At 44.9% G+C, this 6,096-nt stretch overlaps 1 pseudogene; it reads right to left on the reverse strand.

Annotated features, from left to right (window-relative positions):
* Positions 1 to 22: 22 nt before the first annotated feature.
* Positions 23 to 4,616, reverse strand: LOC6053899 (annotated as a pseudogene).
* Between the last annotated feature and the right edge of the window lie 1,480 nt (positions 4,617 to 6,096).

Below are 6,096 nucleotides of genomic sequence, written 5' to 3' on the forward strand. Positions count from 1 at the left end.
AATGTTCATTGGAGTTCTTCCCCTACTTCTTCTCCTTTACCTCCTTCTCGCCGTCCCTACCATCTTTCTCCTTCTCCTTTCCGTTCATCTTCACGTACTGCGTATCGGTAAAATTCTCCTGGGTGTAGAGTCGAGGCATAATCATTATATCCCAAGCTCCCCTATATCGGCAAGCTGCTGCAAGTGTTTTGACAGCAAGTGAGAGTGAGTGCGGCATTCGCTGAGAGCGTGAGTTACATGCGCATAGTTTGACAAGTTGCGCTCAAGTGTTGCGCGCTCAGTTTGGATTCTACAATTGGCGCAGTCGGTAGCAAAAACTATGCTTCCGCTTTTTTTTTGTTTTAAAAGTTTTTGTTCCACAAAATTTGAGGTGGAGCTGCAAAGAAATTGTGTACGCTAGGGAAGAAGAGGTGTGGGTGAGTATTCATCGGTAAACGAAGTGGAATTCAAGTGAGAATTTGGGCAGCGGCTTGATGGAAGAAGTGGTAAACATTTTGATTACCCACGTTAGCATGGCGGCCCGCATAACGGGTCGCTCGCGATCCTTTTATCCGCCGGCAGATGCGGCGGCGGGCATGGGGCTTTTTGCTGGCATGACGATCAGTAACCCCGCGTTTCATCAATCTAGCAAAGCGATGCTACTCCGGTTCTGATCCAAAACGGCTCTTTTTTTCCCCTCTGCCGGAGGAAAAGGAGATGTTCCGAAGTGTTGGCCTGGAGGCAGGAATGGTCATTGAGTGTATTTTCTTCAGTGGGGTGCCGTCATGGGAACTACAGGCAGTCCAGTGATAGACTGGCCAAGTTTAAATGATTTAATTTTGGGGAAGCGTGACTGCCTCTCACCCAGTCGGCCTGGGTTCGGTTCAAGACGGTCCCGGTGGCATTTTTCAAGACGAGATTTGTCTGATCGCGCTTTCCGTCGGACGGGGAAGTAAATGTTGGCCCCGGTCTAACCTAGAGGTTGGGTCGTTAGCTCAGTCCAGGTGTAGGAGTCGTCTCCCTGGGTTCTGTCTCAGCGGAGTCACTGGTAGGCCAAAGGTCGTCAGTTCGAATCCCGGAGTTGACTGAAGTTTAGGCGTAAAATAGGTTTGCAATTACCTAAACAATCAAGTCAAGCCTTCGGAAACTAGTTTCGAGTAGGAATCTCGCAATCGAGAATGCTAAGGCAATGATGTAGAGCGAACAATTTATTTTTATTAATTTTGGTGTTGCCATCATTGTCAGCAATAGCATTATTTTGCGTAACTTTGAAACAAAATGGTCATCGGGAATTTTTGCTTTCTGAACGTGCTTAACGGGTTTAGAATATCAACTGCCCCGTTGATCAAATCGTATCTATCAAATCGTATCCAATCAAATCCTATCAAAGGGATCCTGGAGAAAGCCTTAAATTATATTACGCCTAGCTCTCTTCTTGTCATTTAATAACATTTGCAGGGCGCCATTGCATTAGAATGTATTGCAAAATCACAAGCGTTTAAGTGGCCAGGCCTACTGCAAAAAGTTTACCTCAGAGATGATGTTCGGAATCTACAAGGGAGGAAGAAGCGTGGGACATACCACCATTTAAAATAGCAACTGCCCGAGACGAAATTTGGGAGAGGGATAAATGGGTACGAAAGTCAAAAGCGAGTCCGACGAAAGTCGTAGCGCTGGAAAAAGGCGAGTCCAATGAATATCGTAGCGCTAAGAGAAAAGCGAGTCCGATAAAGAAAGTCGTAGGGCTGGGAGAAAAGCGAGTCCGACGAAAGTCTTAGCGCTGGGAGAAAAGCGAGTCCGAGGAAGGTCGTAGCGCAGAGAGGAAGGCGAGTCCGACGAAGGTCGTAGCGCTGAGAAAAAGGCGAGTCCGACGAAAGTCGTAGCGCTGAGAGAAAGGCGAGTCCGACGAAAGTCGTAGCGCTGAGAGAAAGGCGAGTCCGACGAAAGTCGTAGCGCTGAGGAAAAAGCGAGTCCGATAAAGAAAATCGTAGCGCTTAGAAAAGGCGAGACCGACGAAAGTCGTAGCGCTGAGTGGAAGGCGATTCCGACGAAGGTCGTAGCGCTGAGAAAAAGGCGAGTCCGATGGAAATCGTAGCGCTGAGAAAAGGCGAGTCCGACAAAAGTCGAAGCGCTGGAAAAAATGGTGAGCCCTACGAAGTCGTAGCGCTGAAACAAGTGAGTCTAATGAAAGTCGTAGCACTGAGACTCCTGAGAGAAAGGTGAGTCTGAAGAAAGTCGTAGCGCAAAACAAAGTCATATCGGTGTGTTATACCTAGTCGATAGTTGGAAAAAAAGAAAACATAGATACTGTTCTTTTAGAGTCACTGAGGTGTAAAATTGAACAGTTATTGGGGTAATATTTTTCTTGTGAAAAAAAAGGTGAATTTCGAGCAGGTAATTTGGGACTGCACATAAAATTAGGATGATATACTTTTACGTATAAGGAGATGATTAATTCTGATAAAGACAGACCGCAGCAGTGTATATTTGCACTTTCGACTATAAAATCTTGGTCGGATTAAAAAGCTTTTCATGTATGGGTTAAGGTGATTAGTATTGTTGAAATACACACAAAAACTATGTAACTAATTTTAAGAATAATTGAATGCAAACAAAATTGGCGTGAATGGAAGTGAGGAAGAAGATTAAACTCATAGAAGGAAATCCCTATAAATTCGCTCTTAAAAAGTGGGTCGACATAGAGTTGGCTAGTGATAAAATGAGGATATTGTTAACCACATTGTCAACCAAATAAATTTTACTATATCAGATAGAGGCACAAAACGAAAACATCTGCTTTCGGATGTAAAGATAATGTATCATTTTATCGCTGCCGAGAAGTATTTTTAACTAGAGCATTTCAGCAACTTATATTACCAAAATCTTACTGTGCAATGTGCAAGCTTTTTTTGAGTTCCATACAAAAAAAATAAAACAAAGTTCCGGATGCTGATTGAAGGAACACGACTGTCCAATGACTCTCATCAAAAATTTTGCCAGGAATTCCAGAAAGTTTGTTTGATTTTGAAGTCCTACTTGCTTGAAGCCAATAAATGTTGAAATGTAAAAAATAAGAAAAGTTTGTTGGTTTTGATGAAACATCAATGTTAATGGATGTATATTAGAATATTTAAACAGTTATTCAGATAAAAATCGTGTATTATTAATGAAGGCCTAGTCAATATTATGCTTTAAACGATTTAGTCATATTATAAAGTTTGTGAAAGTAGCTAAACAATTTGTATTGATTAAAATATGTTTCTGAAGGATGGTCAATTAAAATTATTTTAAAGACAAGAATTTTGATTATTTCTTTGAGGGTTTGTAGAATCTGAATGAAAACATGTTTAGTTGGTTGAGGAAAGACACATTTTCATAATCTTGTTGAGAATTTATTGTTTCATGAATGGCCTTCATTGTTCAATGCAGTTTGATAACCGTTATGTAAAAATAGGTCAACTGAATTGAATTGATGTTCTCTATTTATTATGATTCACTCCAAAACTCAAGACAGATTTTGAAATGTTGTCCAGACTAGCTTGTAATATAAATATATGACAGATGGCTCCTGGATCACCCAGGAGAAGAAACACTGACCAATATGCAACTTGATTCTGGTTTAAAATTTGGTTTTGTATAAGTAGGAATCAAATTATAACAAAGTTTTTGGCAAGGTTTTTGGTGATTGTGTGGACTGTACTTTCTTTAATGTCTGATAATGCGTACATTTTTTTTCTTATCTATTTTTTTTTTGTTTTGAGTAGAAAAGGGATTGTAGAGTCGAGGCATAATCATTATATCCCAAGCTCCCCTATATCGGCAAGCTGCTGCAAGTGTTTTGACAGCAAGTGAGAGTGAGTGCGGCATTCGCTGAGAGCGTGAGTTACATGCGCATAGTTTGACAAGTTGCGCTCAAGTGTTGCGCGCTCAGTTTGGATTCTACACTGGGCAAGGTCCGGCAGCAGGTTCAGGATGTCCTGCAGCTGGTACACGATCTGGTGGTTCACCGGCAGCTGACCGTTGTCGACCTTCAGCAGGTAGTTCTTGATTTTGCGCAACTCTGAGCTTCAGTTCGCTGGCTGGTGATCTTATGCGTCAAATTTCCGACGGTCGTGTCCTTCATGTCCCGCAGCAGGAGTTCCACGCCCACCTCTTCCACTTCCTCCGCCCAGTTTCACTCGGTACGTGCTCAAAGGTCTTCGACGTGGGACTGCCGTCGTCATGCACCTCCTCCACCGCGATGTAAACCTCCTTCGGCAGACCCAGGTCATTCGGCATGGTATCGATTAAGACGAGCACCGAGAATTAGCTGATCCGGCGCTCATTGATGGAGATTTCGTTCTGGCACAGCTTCGGGCCCGTGTGGTTCCAGCCGACCAGCCGTTCGCGGACGTTCACCTTTTTGAAAAAACCGTACGTGTTCTCCAGGTAGTCGTGGTCCAGGAACCACACCGATTTGTCCTTGTTGTCCTCGTCGAAGGGGACCGCAAAGCTGTTGGACACGTCCAGCACGCTCTTGGACCTCCAGCAGCCGAGCAGCTTCCGTTTAAAGTGGTCCACCACGCTCAGCAGCACCAGCAGGTGCACAATCACCTTCGTGACGCTCGTTTCCGACAGCATCTTGGTTGCGGGTTAGTTTCCTCGGTCAGGCGGAACAGGTTCTCAAAGATTCCGGCAGGGTTTTGCCTCAAATTCGTGCGGACAATGTTTATTTTGCCACTGATAAATCTGAGTTTCAAAATTCGGATGATGATTGAGATTTTTCAATTTAGTTTGGTTTAACTGTCAAACGTCTGTCACCTTGTCCCTTCAAATCAAGGCTGTATATCATAGGTACTCGCGATCTTGCTTTGCATTAGTGTGAGTGCATGACTCCGTGCCACTAAAACCAAAACAATAACAAACAAACAATACCCCGTGCCAGGAAAACCAAAACAAAAACAAAGTCAGTGTCAGTGGAGTGAGAGAGTCAGAGATAACGATTTTGACAACCGCACTACTACACACTCAATCGCGAGTACCTTACACGCTTACCAGGGGAACTCAAATTTGAGTGGATCCAAGCAAAACGGCGCAAACCGTAGTCATACAAATTTGACATCGAGTACCCGAACTTAATTTTAACATGGTGAAGCCGATGTCAAATTTGACATGCGCTGGGTACCGGAAAAATCCTCTACGAAAGCAGAAAAACGGTTCCGGAGGACGGATATCGGTTCGGAATGATAGTAGAAAGGAAATTGACGTTCTGGGCTAATTTTTTGATGATTTTATTTTATTAAATTAGGATTTTATTAATCATTATCATTTTCAGCATTCAATGCAACGGTTCCAGCTACTACGGGGCGGACGAGGACTACCGAGTGAAACTTGCCAGCGACCGGATGACGATGCTCTTGTCGAACGGATCGCCGGGGACATTCTGCCAGTGGGGAAAGACATCGAACGAATCGCTGGAGGGGATGAATGCTTTGATGGTGTAGATGGGGGAACCGGAGACGAGTGCGTCCTGGGTGACGGGGCCAGGTCGCCGGGCGAGTACGGCTTGCACTTCGACGAAGAGGTACGGTTCCATGAGGCGGGGTGCGGCCATGACAAATGCTGAGTAGGCGATTCGGCGGGTGATTGGGATGAATTGGCCACCTCCGCGATTGAGCAGTTCCTGGGCGATGACGGCGTCGAGAAATTGAAGTTAACGTTCCGGATGTGTTCCCCGCACAGTGGTTTTTGGCGTGTGTCCCACTAGATCCATTGCATGATGGAGTCTTTGACGGCGCCGAGTTTTGTCAACTCAGCGCTTGGGCTGGAGTTGCTTCGGACGAGGATGAGTGGAAGATCATTCCACGGCGGGAAAGGCGTACTTTGTTTGTCTCCGCAAGGGTTATTATAAAGATCTTCCTGACTCAGGCGCCGCCTCAATGGTAAAACTCAGATCGTTGCGGAACTTGGGGGAGCGTGCACTTTCTTTCAGCTACTCTTAGGCGTCGACATTCGAGATCGAGCCGGAACTGCGACGGCGTTCCTTCGAAGGCGTTTGTGGAACTGGCCGTGTCGAGGAAAGGCCAACGGGATGAGGTGGACAGAATCTGGGGAACGGAAGTTCAAGTGCAATTGAGT

This window comes from Culex quinquefasciatus, chromosome 2 (assembly GCF_015732765.1).
Source record: "Culex quinquefasciatus strain JHB chromosome 2, VPISU_Cqui_1.0_pri_paternal, whole genome shotgun sequence".
Lineage (NCBI taxonomy): Eukaryota > Metazoa > Arthropoda > Insecta > Diptera > Culicidae > Culex > Culex quinquefasciatus.